The sequence below is a fragment of the Myodes glareolus genome, chromosome 23 (assembly GCF_982192425.1).
Source record: "Myodes glareolus chromosome 23, mMyoGla1.1, whole genome shotgun sequence".
In the NCBI taxonomy this organism is placed as follows: domain Eukaryota; kingdom Metazoa; phylum Chordata; class Mammalia; order Rodentia; family Cricetidae; genus Myodes; species Myodes glareolus.
This window is the reverse complement of record NC_142048.1, coordinates 13,282,204-13,298,904: the sequence shown is the minus strand read 5'-3', so window position 1 is coordinate 13,298,904 and position 16,701 is coordinate 13,282,204. Positions and strand designations below refer to the sequence as shown.

Sequence of the window (16,701 nt, the reverse complement as noted above, 5' to 3'; positions counted from 1 at the left end):
CACTATAATTTCTGCTGGGTCTATACCTGCTAATTGACACTTTTTTCCACATAAGTTTTTAATTTTTTACTTGGTTTGTGTGGTAAAAAGATCCATTCCAAGATAATATCTCTTTGCATCAAGATTCCTGTAGGAGAAATTCTGGAAGGCAATATGATGAGAATACAACTAAGCACTGGATTTACCCTGTCCACATGAGCCTCCTGTAATTTTTCCTCAACCATTATCAGTTCTTTTTCTGCTTCAGCTGTTAATTCTCTGGGACTGTTTAAGTCTTTATCACCATCCAAGGTCTTGTTTAAATGAATTATTAGATCAGGTGTTATCCCAACAGCTGGTCATAGGCTGGAGATGTCTCCTAATAATCTTTGAAAGTCATTAAGAGTTCGTAACCGGTCTCTCCTGATTTGTGCCTTTTGAGTCTTAATTCTTTGTAATCCTATTTTATAACCTAAATAATTAACAGAATATCCTCTCTGAATTTTTTCAGGAGCAATTTGCAATCCCCATTTAGGTAATACTATTTTTACTTCTTCAAACAGCCTTTCTAAGGTGTCTTTGTTTTGATCAGATATCAGGATATCATCCATAAAGTGGTATATTATGGACTTAGGAAATTGTTTGTGTATAATTTTCAATGGTTGGCTTACAAAATATTGGCACAGGGTTGGAGAGTTTAACATTTCCTGTGGGAGGACTGTCCACTGGTACCTCCTTGTAGGCTGAGAGTTATTATAAGTAGGCACTGTGAAGGCAAACTTTTCTCTATTTTTTCTTGTAATGTTATAGTGAAGAAACAATCATTCAGATCAATAACTATAAGAGGCCATCCCTTTGGTAACAGGGAGGGCCGAGGAATTCCAGATTGCAGAGGACCCATAGGTTGAATAACCTTGTTGATAGCTCTAAGATCTGTCACCATTCTCCATTTACCAGATTTTTTTCTTAATAACAAATACAGGAGAGTTCCAAGGGCTGGTAGATTCTTCTATATGTCCAGCATCTAATTGCTCTTGTACCAGCTGTTCTAAAGCCTGTAACTTTTCCTCAGCTAAAGGCCACTGTTTAGTCCATATTGGTTTCTCAGTCAACCATTGTAGAGGCATGGATGTTGATACCTCTGAAGGGCCATCAATTGTGTTGTGTTTTGTATAGCTCTAATGGCTGGTTTCTGCCATCTGTAATATCTTGTAATATTGTCCTCAGAAATATAGGCTCTGGAAGCAGCAGGAATGTTAATTTGGGTATTCCATTGCTGCAATAGGTCATGGCCCCCTAAATTCACTGCAATATTTACTACATATGGCCTTAGTTTTCCTATTTGTCCATCTGGACCTATACAATTGACCCATCTTGTGCTTTGTCTTACTCGAGGTAGGGTTCCAATTCCTAAGAACTGAATATCTACCTCCTGAAGAGGCCAATGCGGATGCCAAGATTCTGGAGTAATGATACTTACATCTGCACCTGTATCCAGTAAGCCAGTAATAAATTTGCCATTTACACACACTCTTAGCTATGGTCTTTGTTCATTCATAGAAGTCTGCCAGAATATTCATTTACTTTGTCCTCTTATATTTCTTGATTCATTCTCCACATTTAATTCATCCTTCAGGCCGTTATTGCTTTTTAACAGCAGGCATGGGGCATTCTAATTTCCCTGAAGAGGCATGTTCTCTGCAGTGATCGGAAATGACTGGACTACATTTGCCATGAGGGCCTGCGTGAGGCCCCCCATTGAGTTTCCCAATGGCAATGGGTTGCCCTGTTTATCTCTTGTTGACCTACTCTCATTCGTCCAATGTCTGCCCTTTCCACATCTCCTACATAAACCTGAAGGCTGAGCCTCCTATTCCTGTTATTCCTAGAAGAGGCATTATTCCTGGAATTTCATTGTCTGCAGTCCCTTATCATGTGTCCCATTTTGCCACAATGAAAGCATTTTGTAATCTGATGTCTCCTTTTACCTTTGGAAATTGCTTCTTGCACCCATGTTTCATTGCCATAATCAAATGTATCAACATTCATTGAATGTAAAACCCATTCATCCAAAGGCGCTGATCTGATCTTTAAAGGCCCCAGGATCCTTTTGCATTCTACATTGGCATTCTCATAAGCCAAAGACTCAATTACTATATTTCTTGCTTCTAGATCAGGTAACCCTATTCGTACAGCCTTAGTTAGTCTTTGTAAAAAGTCACTAAAGGGTTCTCTCTGACACTGTTTGACCCTGATATACGATTCTACTCTCTGACCTGAGTCTTGAACCCTGTCCCAGGCCCTTAGAGCTGCTGTAGCACATATGGATAAAATGTTTTCATCATAAAGAGCTTGTTCCTGAGGATCAGAGTAAAGTCCTTCCCCTAGAATTTGATCTAGAGAAACCTCAATTCCTTTTGCTGATTCTTGTTGTTGTAAAAGTTTGGCCTCTTATTTGAATAGGCATTTCAAATGCCATAAAGGTCCGTTTTTGAGGACAGCTGACGTTAATTGATTCCAATCTTGAGGGGTGGCCCTGCTGCTCAGAGCCCAGGATTTTAACATATTCCTAACAAAGGATGAGTGTAGTCCATAATTCACAATTGCTTGTTTAAATTCTTTTAGATCATTCATACGTATAGGTTCCCATGTATGTTCTTTAATGACCTTAGGGTTTTTGGAGCCGGTTATCTTTTCTGATGTTATTACTGGAAAGGCAGGTATAACTCTATGTAGACTGAGAGTTTTTTGAGGTGAATGTTGCCTTTCTACCTTTTGTTCCTGTTCATCAGAGTCTATGATTTCCTCAATCTTATTAAATATGCTCACCATTGCCTTCTGTAAGTCCTGAATCTCCTGTCCAGTATTATGCTCCAAAGCCTTCATTAACGATTCTAAGGCATGGAGCTTGTCCATCAGAGACACCATTTCCTCCTTGGACACAATCACCTTCATTGATAATTCTAAGGCATGGAGCTTGTCCGTTAGAGATACCATATCCAGCTTGGACATAATCCTCATGGCATGTACTGTGCCTTCTTGTATGGAAATCCTGTCAATTAATCTTTCATACCCTTTTGATAAAGTCCGATTTTCACATTCAATGGTTATAATCCTCTCAGCTAATGTTTCAGCACTTACGGTCATGGACTGGAGATACGAGTCATTTTGGTTGTCCCCTCCACCAGAGCAGTGAAGCTCCCTTCTAAAGAAGCAATATCAGACTGTACCTTCTTGATATTTTGGTCAGTCGAATGAGTCATATCAGACAAAGATCTAGTCTCCTTCTTGAGAACTCCAAACTCTGATCTAGTCTCCTGTTTGAAAACTCCAAACTCTGATCTAGTCTCCTCCTTGAAAACTCCAAACTCTTTTTTGAGGAGGTTGGTATCAGTCTGAATTGTCCTTAAGGTTTTAATCTCTGCCCTCAGCATTGTGAATTCAGTCTGTAAAAACTGTATCATCCTTATAAAATAGCCAAGCACCAGAAAAGCAACAGATCCCAGGAATAACCAAGTAAGAGGAATATCAAAGACATCCTTCAGAATATCCTTCATAGCGCAATTAAAAAAAACCATTGAACTTTTGATAGTAATATTTTCTGACATTGTCAATCAAAAGAAATTGTACTTGTATGTATGTATGTATGTATGTATTTTCAACCGAAAAGAAAAATCTTACCTGAAATGACCGTTGCCTGCCAGTAGGTGGCGGGGGCGCACCTGAATCCTCGTGGCAATGGCATCAATTCAGGAAGTAAACTCTAAAATATATACACTCAAATCCAGAGGTTAAATTCACAGATCGTGTGCTCCGGTGCAGGTCGAGCGCTGGACTCAGTCGGGTGGCGGGGAAGACAGTGCCCAATAGGGGTAGCAGAAGCCAAAAAGTTCCCTCCCCGATCTGCCTGAGGTCAGGACCAGTCAGGAGCCAGTAGCAGTGTGTGGCTCTGGTTGCTTGGCCCATGCTACGAGGGGGGAAAAACACACACGTTCAGGCGCCAGATAATGGCGAATCAATCCCACACCAGTTATGTTTTAAGGGGGTATTTATTTTGGGGGGTAAAACTTAAATACACTATAAACCGTCAGGAAGGGAGCCTAGTCGCTAGAGCAGGAGCCGGGAGCAGGAGTCAGAACCAAGCGCTGGAACCAAGAGACCCGAGCCTAGACTTGTGGCTCTTTTTAAAAGAGAAATATACCACACCCCAGTGGGCTGGAATTTCAGCGGCTATTGTCTGACAGAGCAGAAGGCGCTCCCATAGCACACCTTCATCAGCATCAGTTAGAAGAAACGTAGGTGCTTGCATGAGCTCCCATGAGGGTTCCCACTCACCCTTGCTGCCAACAGAGTTCTAGAAAGCAGCTTCTGCTTCTGTTTCCTACATTTTGAAGCATCTGTTACAAGTATTTAGACTCATGTTACTTGAACATAGCCTGCTTTTTGCTTGACCCAATTCATTTGTATAAATTTGTTTTACTAGAATAAGGTGCATTCTCTAAAAATTTCACTTACCTGTAATATTTGTTATATTCTAGTATCTCTGAGTGGCTTATGAAGAGAGGAATACACATAAATTGAGGACTCATGCCTCTTCTATATTTCATTTCCTTGTGTTCCACTAAAGTTACCCAACTTTCCACATTTTTCTGAAAATAATTCGGTTTACAAATGACTATTTTTTATGCCTGTGTTTTATCATATAAAAGAGAAGGAATGGGTAATTTTACTCTCGTGGGGTATATTACCCTGTGTTTAGTTTAATATCTGTAAGATTCATCTATGTTTTTATAGTTATTATAAACTAATGCTGACAACTTAACCCATCAGTCTTAGATTTTAGTCACGTGGTTTGGTGCTTTTTCTCAGTGCAGCATTGTCATTTTGCTTCCTCTGCTTCTGGATGACAACTGCTCCTCTGCCTTTCCTCTTCCCAGAATTCTCTTAGTCTGGCTTCCCCACCTCTACTTCCTTCCTGACTACTGGGCAATCAGCATTTTATAAAACCAATACTAGTGACAAATCTTTACAGTGTACAGCATTTCTTCCTTTTTCTTTTCAAAACGAGACCCTGAATGTCATCTTTTTTGTTTAACTTTTTTCCTGACCATTGTCTACAGCAACTTGTAACCAACACAGTAAATAAAGACAGACATTCATAATCCATTTTTTTGGGGGGGGATGTGGACATAGTTTTCTAGAATACTTCCTGATGATTGGGGGTGCGGGTAATATTACAGGAATCCAAAGAAAATTTAGGATTTTCAAATTTTGGTCAGGTCTTGCCTGGAGTATTCTGTATCACTAAGTCATCTTAGCCAGCAGCCTTGAAGCTATTCTGGATGCAGAACTCAGAAGAAACTGCAATAGAGGTGCTCTAAAATGTTGGATCATCTATTTGTTCCCATTGGAGATTTTTCAGGGGTTATTCCTCAATCAAACATTATTTTTCTTAACCATGAATGAATCTACAACCTCTCTTTTCCTGTGGTAACAAAAGCAAAACATTTCCTCCAAAGTAAAATATCTTTTCACTTGAATTTTGAAGTCAAGGTATTTTTGAAATATACAGGTTGGATTAATCCAGGAGCATTAATAAGCAAATGTCTTTTAGCTGCTGTTGTTCAATCCTCAGAAAACAATTCAACAACATACAATATCTTTTCTTCCTGTGACTTTTTTTCTTGTTCAAATTGTTTATTTTTAATTTTTAAGTTTTTTAGTTTTTGAGACAGAGATTCTCTGTATATGTTCTGCTGTCCGGGAACTCATTCTATAGTCCATGCTGGCCTTAAACTCACAGAAATTCACCTGCCTTTGCCTCCCAAGGCCTGGGATTAAAGGCATGCACTAACACACCTGGCTATCTATTTTTTAAAGACTTTCTTTATTCTTTTTTTCTTCCAAGTCTATATTTATTTTTAAACAAACTATAAACCACTAGAAGGCTTTTTTTTTCTCTGTGTGAATTTGTCTTTACTGTTCATCTACATCTTTTTCTGAGTCTTTAATCTGCTAAGAGGCATGACTTGGATTAAAACAGTGATTTTGGCAGGTGGATCTGTCCCACTCCTTGTCTTCCTGGATCTAGATTGATGGTGGATATACTGGAAGGAGGCACTTTTCTTTTTCAATAACTTTGTGGAGTTCCTAGGTTCAAGAAGCATGCCAACACCAAGAAGCATGCCACTCACTGTTTATAAACATCATTTAAAGATGTGGTGGAAGACCTCTTAAAAGAGTTGTGAGGTTTTTGCTGCTAACCCTGAATTAGGGAGACTTTTGTAAAGGGGCCTATTCTCTGCTTGCTGCCATTAAATAGAGCCTATGGCAGTAAAGACGGTTACCTAGAAGCTACATTGATTCTGTTCCTATCTGTCTAGAATCCTTTTCTTTTAAAGCATTCTCAGGCATTATGTGGATAGTCTTATCAAACTTTTGGGCCCCATTTGTAGATAGAAGTTTCTGTCCTGCCTGATTCCAGAGTCATTCAATCCCAACTAAACACACAGAGGCTTATATTAATTATACACTGTTTGGCTTATTGTCCAGGCTTATTTCTAACTAGCTCTTACAACTTAAATTAACCCATAATTTTTATCTATGTTAAGTCATAGGACTTGGTATATATCAGAACTCCTGTTGGTTACATGAGGCAGAGATTTCATAAAACAAACAGAGACAGAAAACTGCTTATTTGCTTTCTTCTCTTTTTTATTGTTTTTCTTCTATCCTCTCTCTACATTTTTTTTATTCTGGATGTTGATTTTGAAAATCAGGATGTCTGTTCAGTTAAATATTCTCTTGTGACTTACAGGCCTCCTGGTCTGTGAAACCCCATTTGCAAAGGTAATCTCTGAATTGTTAAGGAGATGTGAAAATTTTTAAATTAACTTTTTTTTCCTAGTCAGTGTTGCTCTATTCCAGCAAGGCTGGTGGACTTGCCATTGACATGCTCTGAGGACAATCCTCTTCACAGGTGGAGTTAATCCATTCTCTAGGATGCTCTGCCTCAGTGTGTGCAGAAGGCACCTGCTCTTCTACCAACAGAGTGTTCTTGAAGAGCACTGATGAAGACGAAATGACTACAAGTTCTAAGTCAAAAGCCTTCTCTCCTTGTGAATAACCATTCAAAAATTCTATTTCTTTAGGTTGTTCTAAATACAATTGGTATCAATCACACTCGAGCCCCAGTGCTGTGGCCACACAGATTCGATAGTACAGGAAGAAAATTGCCACTTAATGCATATGCACTTGACTTCTATAAGCATGGATCTCTTGCGGGATTAGAACAGGACAATAGGTATGTTCTCTCCTGATAATTCCAAGAAATGGTTAACCCTGCCAAGTATGTCAGATTTTCACTTCCAGACTGATGGCAAAGATGATGAAATACTATACTATTTTTATTTCTAGTTTGTCAGCAAAACTTTGGCATTTATACCAACTGACTATATTCAAAATATATCTTTGTGAATATTCAAATATAATACATTTTTATATTTATTAGAATTCTATGTAAGCATCATTTGGTATTTTAATAACAAGTAGCAATCTGGTATTGCTTAAGGCCTGAGAGAATATAAAGTATCTAATTTTTATATCTGGTTCTGAGATAGTTAGTTTAGTTTGTTGCCAGAGAAGCCATTTCTGTAATTATAAAAAGAACCAAGCATTATTTAGGTCACTCTGCATACAATTACTGTGTTGTGGCCACAAAAGTTGGACAGTCAAGGAAGAAAACTGCCTCGTAACACATATGCACTTGACTGCCGTAAGCAAGGATCCCTTCTGAGGTTTGACCAGGTAAAGAGGTATCTTCTCTCTGGATAACTTTAAGAAATAATTAGTTATGCCAAGTGTATTAGATAGTTACGTCCAGAGAAATATTGGCCCAAATGCTAAACCCATACATCTAGAGCCAAATTCACTAAGGAATTAAGTATGTATGTGATATAAAAATTTGAACAATACTTATTAAGATATAAAAAGTTTTGATAGTACTAAGAAAACTCCTAGAACACTTATCTATTCAACTTGATTTATTATTGTCAAGAAAGTAGTTGTTGCATTAGTAAATAATATTTTTTTAAACTTAATCATTGATAATCTTTTAATTGTAAATAAAACAATATGGCTACACTTCATCCACATCGTTTATCTTTTCCCAATTGTACCTCTAAAGCCCAGCAAATCATCTTCCCATTTCGGAGTCTTTGAATTTTTTTTTCATTTTTGTGGCCCATTGAGTTATATGAGGGCTGCCTGCATGAGTGTGGAGCACAGGGGCCCACCAGTGTGTATGATACTGAAGAAAAATGATTCTCCCTTCTTCAGCTCACAGACCTTATGAGCCTATCTACTGTTCAACCTTGCCAGCATGTTAATGGTCCTTCTCTCATCCATGCCTGATGTTTGTGGTCCCTCTCTTGTACATATTCTGTTCAGGCAACCTTAGCTGCTGTGAGTCATGAGGCACGCCATGCTCTGAAGCTGGCATTTCACTGCACTCCCCGCACTTCCAGCTCTTAGTTCTTCTGGTCTCTTCTTCTGTGATGTCCTGCCTTGGTGAGCTGACACAGATGTTCCAACTAGGGATTAGTGCTCTGCAGTCACTTATCCTCAGCACTTTGACCCATTGTGAACCACCCATTTAAAAAACACAGAAACCAAGAAACAAAAAACTCCAAAACCCCAAACAAACAAGTAAAAAAGCAAACATAGAAACAGCTGTGTTATCATGGCTAAGACAGCTATTTTGGGGTATAATTAATAATAGTAAATAATTTTGTGTCATTAATTTCATTAATTTTTTTCTGTTGTTTAGGATACATCAAGGGGAAGCTTACCAGTTGTTGAAAGATTTTTACCTTACAATTAAATCTATCAGGTATGTTACATGTTTCCCATTTTTCAGAAATTTAATTGTGATTTAAAAAGGTAGAGTTTTTTTCATGATTCAGGTATGGAAAAGTATCATGGAGCCTGTTACATACCATTCATTTCCACTTCTTAGAGGGTTTATGAATCCACATCTGTACAACCTCTTGGTTATGCTCTGTAATATAATTAATTACATAGTACTTTGGAGATTAAGTTCTATCCAGAGGGAGTCTCAGGCTCAGGCACTAACAGCAATAGGAAACTAGTCCAGAGCATCACTGATACTACATCCTGATGTTCCCAGTGGTCTCAGTTGCAAAATCTTGGTAAACACACAATGTTTCTGATGTACCATCAGGTCTCCAGGTTATATCATGTGCTTCCTTTTGAGTATTTTCTACAACCTATATTTTTCTACGCAGTTTGTCTGTCAGTGCATAGCCACTTCCTGATTTGATTTGCAACAAGCCTAGTTAACCACAAGCAATATTAAACTTTATATGAGCACCCCATCCTTAGGCTCTATTGACCATATAATGTCACCTGGTTAAATGACCATCATCCCAGTCCCTCAGGCCTAAGTATATTTCAACACTTTAACAGTGGTTCTTCATTTTGTCATAGGTATATTCAAAATGATCATAAATATTATCATTATTACATCCTTAATAAGCAATTATTTGTTTTATTTCCTTGATCAGAGCTGAATTAGACACATATACACACACATAGTGTGAATTTGAGGCATACAAGAGCAGAAGGAATAGCTTTGCTCATCTATAGCAGTGGTTCTCATCCATCCTAATGCTGTGACCCTGGATTGCAATTTCTCATGTTGTGGTGACCCCCAACCACACAATTATTTCATTGCTACTTCATAAGTGTAATTTTGCTACTATTCTGAGTCATAATGTAAATATTTGATATGAAAATATCTGATATATGATCCCCAAGTTTAGATCACTGATCTACAGCATCTCTAGGTGAGGTGGCACATAGTTATCCAAAGTATAATTTTAATAGCAACTCAGTAGCCTCCAGAGATACTAGAGTTAAGTCAAAAGTCAGGCTGAAAAAGAAAAGAACATTCATTCATTCTTTCATGTAACCAATGTGGTTGCATCATTGGTTTGAGATACTTTTAAACATATGAGATACTAGGATTTTTAACTTCTGCTCTTATAATCCTTGTATTAGCTACTTTTCTGTTGCTGTGATAAGACACTGTGAATAAGGCAACTTATAGAAAGAAGAAAGACTTAGTTTAGTTTAAGGTTCCTGAGAAATTTGATTCTGTTTCAGAAAGATAATTCAGTGTTACATTTTATAATTATGGCTGCATATTTTGAGCATCATGGACACAGAGCTGTGAATGTGAGTGTGGCAAGTGAGTGTAGAAAGATCTACAGTCTTTCTATGTGGTTGAGATATGTCAGATTGTCTCAAAGTGTGCAATAGTGAGGGTGGTCAGAAATGAATGAAGGTCTAAATTAAGGAAACAGAAATAATGATTCAGGATATTAACTCTACAAATACTTGTAATTGAAACATTGATACTGAAGTTTATATAGTAGGTAAAGATGACCAAGGTTTAAATTATTGTTAATGAATCTCTCTTTTTCTTTCGCTCTGTCTCTCTTACAAACACACACACACACACACACACACACACACACACACACACACACTGCACTGTGAAAGTGACATTTGTGGGAAAGTTAAAAAATAGTTAGAATTTATATATTGTGGATATCAGAGGACATCATCATAATGATTAGTCTGTAACTCAGGAGAAGCAAATTAATGTCACAGAAAAAGATTTCAGTTTGTTTAAGAGTAAAGGAAAGATGGTTTTCTAGTAGGGTCAAAATATTAAACAATGAAAGGCAAATAATATGTCAGATTGGGATTTATTTCCACCAAGGCTACTGTCTATGAACTGTTAAGTTCTGTGTTTCTTCTTCCTTTCTTCATGCCTTTGTACCAGTTTATTAATGCTGATGTAGCAAGTTGTCACATAATGATATAAACCTACTTAAATATTATCATTCTGGAGGTCAAAAGTCAAAAGTGTGTTCCACTGGGTAAAACTGGATTTCTGGGCACTCTGGTGGAAAACTTGGCTCTTAACCAACCTTTAGGGCTTGTCTGCATCATTTTACGGGTTCCCTGCTCACTATTTCTTTATGTCTTTGAGATCAGAGATGTTCAATGGAGAGAGCTGAGACTGTATATCAAGTGTCCACATTTCACTCCTCTGACATCAGTTCTCGCTTTCCTCACACCATGAGCACTTTGGAGCAGTCCATTGGCTCCACCTAGAGGACCTAGAATAACCCCCTGCATTCAAGATTAGCTATTACCTGTGGTCTCTTCTGTGCTGGTAATTCTGCATTGACATGGAGCCTAACATGGTTACAGGTTTCTGGGGATTTAGGAGAGCACATCTGAATTAGATGAGTACCATTATTCTACTGGCCGCATATCACTTTAATTTTTTTCTCACCTACCTGGGAAAATAAAGAAAACTTTTCTTCCCTGTTGTGAATTACAGTATTTTATGAATGCAATAAAAGCAAAACAAAACAAAAAAACAAAAAACAAACAACAAGAGAACAGCAAAACCCTTCAAAGTATGTCCACAAGATATACAGAGAAAAGAAAAAAAATTTTGTTGTACTACTTAAGGGAGCAAGGATCCAAGGACATAGAATTTGGTAGCCTTTCAATTACCCTTTGGTAATAAAGGCACTGCACAAAACTCCTTGTCTTATTTTCCTTTTTCTTTCCTATTTGTTTGTATGTACATTATTTGGCTAATGAATTTGTTTCTTATAAATATTCCTTATAATTTGCTAATAGTATTTCATCTCTTTACAGGGCAACCTTTTTTAAAATAATACTCATGTCCCTTAGTTGGCTGATAGTATATAGATATATATATTCTTTTATTTGCAGTGTCTCCTTACGTGAACTGTGTGAAAACGAAGAAGACAACGTTGTTTTAGCATTTGAACAATTGTCTGAGTCTTTTCATCAGAAGTTTGAAAAAGTGTAAAAAGAAAAACTTTGTAAATCACCTAAAATATCACCATATAAGCTTTGGAACTTGTATATTTTTTATTCTTATGTTTTGATCAGATAATCATACACAATGAAATGGAATGAGCAAGCAACTTGCTGTGCTTGGCTCTGAGCATCCTTGGCTGTACCATTTGATGTGCCTAAAACTTAGTTTCTTTAAATGATTGTAAGTCTCCAAATTATTGAGTATTGAATGAGAAAATGTGGGATTTGCATGTGTATGTTTGAAAATTTTTTTATGCTCTGTGAGACACAAATGTCATTTTTAAATATTTTCACTGTTAATATATGTAAAAAACTTATTAAAACTAGAAAAAAATCATAGCAGTATCCTGAAAATGTAATACATTCTTCCAGATCAACATAAAAATTATACTGCTTAGTGAGTTAGCTGTTGAAATAGTACATTTTACAAAATAAGCTGCTTGTAAAAAAATTGCTTTCATCCATTTTTATGAAGCTTTAAAGAAACATATAGCTAATGTTTTGCTTTATTTTAATTGTATATACAGATTGTTGAAATAAAAACCTCATTGATTTCATTTGTGTGAAATATATTCATCTAGTAATTCACTTGCATCGTACCGTTCATTCTGTAGAATTATTTACATAGGACCATTCTGTAATTGAGGCCTTAGCCTCAATTCTCAACTCTAGAATTTATCTGAAACCCTCAACTCGAATTTACAACACTGAATCCTCAATACCAAGGATGAGTCTTTCCTGTTACTGACAGAATGATGCTTTTTGTTGTCACCATAGGTAGATGGTACTGATTAAAAAAATAAAAACTGCTGTGGTTCATTTATTTTGAAGCAAAAAAGATCTAATTACTAAAAATGATGTAGCATTTCATGAGCAATGTTAGAAATCTCTACCTTGATGGTGGTGGTGCGGGATGCAGTCTAAACTGCCTTCATTCTTTAAACGTTTCAACAGTGTTGCAAACCAAGACATTTAGAATCCTGCCTACCACCTCCTAATTGCTACGGAGTAGAACATTACATAATGTGAAATTTATTGTCTTGTTAGTTGTAACTTAATGCTTGTATTTAGTCCAGATGGGAAAAGAAGATTCCCTCATACCTATATGCAAAATCTAACCTGGCTTCTAGAGTTTTAGAGGAGTGAGATCATTTTTGTCATCTGGGGTCTTCTTAAATGTGCAGAATTATATGTAACATCTTTGAAGTGCATCCCCTGGGAATGGGGGAGGGCTGCTTCTTTACTCTTTAGCTAAATCTAAAGAGAAAGCAGGAACAATTTCTCAAGAGTGAGTTTAGGAGAAACACATCAACAAAAACCTGAAGCTCAGAAAAGCTACATAAACTATAAACTGGTAAGATGTTTTCCTAGAGTACTTTAGAACAAGGTAGAGCTTATGATGATTCCCTGGACCCCAGAGAAGAGAAAAACCAGGCAATGAGAGGAATGGGTATCCTGGGCCATGATACTTATTCCTCAAAGTTAGCAGGTTTCACACATGGAAAAATGCTCAAGACTTAAGTGAGTTCTACATTGGACAAAGTGAGTTCAAGGTAGACATGCTTTACCCTGTCTTCTGGGTCTCTTGCATGGTATTCAAACCTATCACTGTCCATAGAATCAGAGTATGGGTCTGCATCGTTCTAGGAAAATAAAGTTTGGGTATGACTCTAAAATCAACAAGACATGAAGTTGAAAAGATCAAACTTTCTTAAACTTTAAATTTCTGCATAGTAAACAACCAACAGAACCAAAGAAAACATGAGAAAAGGGTGGTAAAATGAAGAATATGCAAGAAACTAAAGAAAAAAAATCCCCAAACAGAAAAAAAAACTCAAGCAATCACAGAAAATGAACAAATGACATCAATAGGCATTTTTCAAATGTATAAAGATACTGTAAAAATTACTCAACTCCAGTATTAACTAAGGAAACAAAAACTAGAAAGAATTACATTAAAGTATATCATCCTGGTTGACTATGCCAAAAATGGCAGGAATAATATGAAATATTATAGACACTCATAGAAAAAAGAGCTTGTGCATTTTTGGTGGGAAAGTTAATTAATGCAGCTATTTTGAAAAGTAACATGGTTGTTTCTCAATATACATATTGAGACTGACATCACTTCCAGATTGCACTGCTGGAGAGTTAGAGACATCTGTACCTGTGGCTGCATGTAGCATTCCTTACAATAAGCCAAATGTAGAGTACAATTAAGTGTTGGGTAAATGAGTGGTTACAGAAGTGTGTGTGTGTGTGTGTGTGTGTGTGTGTGTGTGTGTGTGTCCATAATAGAGTGTTATCCAGTGACTAAAATGTGAAATTATGTCAACAGCAGAAATATGACTAAACTGGAGGGCAGTGTGTAAAATGAAATAAGACACACACAGAAAGACAATGCACACAGAAGGAAGAAGAGATATGAAAATAAAGTTGCAGTAAAATGGTGGTTATTAGAGGCTGGGAAGAGTCTAGAGAGTTAAGTAAAAAAACGATGTGAAAAGTAGAAGGAGCATTTGTTTGGAGAAATACCTTCTCATGCTCTATAACACAACAAGATAATTGATAATGATGCCAATTAATTACACTTTTCAAAATAACAAGTAGGATGTTAAAGCTCTCTACTGCAAGGAAATGATATATGTTTCATGATGCTTGTACCATTGCCCCAAGGATCGTGATACATTGCAGTAAAATATTACAATGTATTCCTTGTATAGCTCCATGTGTCCATTAAAGAAATAAAAAACTACATCCGAAATCTCTGTGACTTTTCTTTTACTGAAAGTATATTCATTTTACTGAGAGATGGTGGCGATTGCCTTTAATCACAGCACTTGGGGGTCTGAGACAGTTAGATCTCTGTGAGCTTGAGGCCAACCTGGTCGAGAAAAGCTAGTTCCAGGACTGGCTCCAAAGATTCAGAGAAACCCTGTCTTGGAACAGAGAGAATGGAAGAAAGAAAGAAAGGAAGGAAGGAAGGAAGGAAGGAAGGAAGGAAGGAAGGAAGGAAGGAAGGAAGGAAGGAAGAAAGGAAGGAAGGAAAAGAAACAATAAGGAAGGAAGAAAAGAAGGAAAAGTAAATTTATTTTTATTTTATGTGTATGATTATCTGCCTTTTTGTTTGTAGTCATGTCACATGTATGTCTAGTGCCTTCAAAGCCTAGGAAAGGGTGAACCCACATGACTAGAATCACAGTTTTGAACCACCATGAAGGTTTTGGGACCCAGATCCAGTTTGTCTGGTAGAGTAGCAAGTCATTTTAATCACTGTGCCATGGCTCCATTCCTATTCATGGTCATTTCTTCATGTTAAGGATACACTTTAAAAAAATAAGCTACAAATTTCTATTCACATTAGCAATAATAATGAGCAATAAATTCATTGAAGGAAGGAATAAATCTCTATGCTGAAAACATAAACTATAATGGAGATAGAAATAGATACAAATGAGTGGAAAGGTATCATAGGCTGATAGAATAATTGTTTCAATTATTAAGATATGCAAATTGATCTAAAGATTATATGTAATACTTGTCAATCAAAATTCTAAAAATTAACCTTAAAATTTATGTGGAAATCCAAAATGTTAACTAGCCAACTCAATTTTAAGCTTAAAGAGAAAAGCCTAGGCTGGGAGATTCAGTTGGAATCAGGCTCAGTTGGTAAAGGTATTCAGGTTCAGTTGGTAAACTGCTTGCCACACAAACTGGCTTCATTATAACATATTAGGAAAACAGCACTCACATGCAAAAACTTGAAATTGTAAAGGCGTTTCTTGCAAAGTCATGACTCAGCTCAGTATGGGTTAAAACATGAACCTAAGAAGTCATTATCATAGAAATTCCATTCGAAGCCACATGCAGTAGGTAATATCACAAATAAAGAGAAAGTAGGTATCAGTGAAGACAAACTGGTATGACCTGTATCTATGAAGATATTCAGAGGAAACCCATCACCTTGTATCCTAAGCTAAAATTTTAATTTTTTAAAAAAAGGAGATAGGATCACTTGACTATGTTTAAATCTGTAAACTTTTACCAATATAAAAAAAACGAATCCTTGACTGAGGGGATTCATTCGGAGGGGTAAGTGTGTGCCTGCCTGACTGGCCAGAGGCCCCAGGAAAAGGGTACAGGCCCCCTCCAATTTCCTAAATGTTTCTGGCCATTTAGCGGGGCATCTCAATGGCTACTGGCTTTTTCTATTGATCCCATCCCAGCTTGCCCCCAAGCACCCCTTTCCAACTCCGGGTCCTAGGATTTCCCAACTCAGCCTGCTTTGGGCCTGAGGGTCTGGAGACCAAGTGTTGAGTGCTCCTGCCACAGGGGTTTCTTTATTCCACACGACCCTGCCACTGCCAAGCCCACCCTTTTGTCTGCGAGGTCCTTGGCCAGCAAGAGGACCTTCTCCTGTATTGAGGGGGATCCATTCAGAGGGGTAAGTGTGAGCCTGCATGGCTGGCTGGTCACCCCAGGAATGGAGTATAGCCCCCCTCCAATTATCTAAACATTTTTGGCCATTCAGCATGGTGTCACCCTGGCTATCGGCTTTCTCTATTTACCCCATCCCATCTTGCCACCAATCACTCTTTCCCATCTGCAGGACCCTTAGATCCACCACCACAGTCTACTTCAGGGCAAAGGGTATCTAAAAGCCAACTCCAGTACTGAGGGGACCTAAAAGAAGGCAGACCAAGAAAAAAAAAAACCAAGTACACAGTCAGCCACAGCAAAGATTGGACCAAGATGCCAAGACTCTGCTGA

General features: G+C 37.4%; 1 pseudogene across 1 annotated transcript in view; it reads left to right on the top strand.

Annotated features, from left to right (window-relative positions):
• The window catches only part of LOC125413991 (putative ATP-dependent RNA helicase DDX60), a 136,126-nt pseudogene extending 123,638 nt beyond the window's left edge, over positions 1 to 12,488 (top strand). The window contains exons 36-38 of the transcript XR_015736151.1: positions 7,131 to 7,282; positions 8,807 to 8,869; positions 11,821 to 12,488. The product of XR_015736151.1 is annotated as a putative ATP-dependent RNA helicase DDX60 (transcript). The remainder of the gene's footprint in view (positions 1 to 7,130; positions 7,283 to 8,806; positions 8,870 to 11,820) is intronic.
• Positions 12,489 to 16,701: the final 4,213 nt, after the last annotated feature.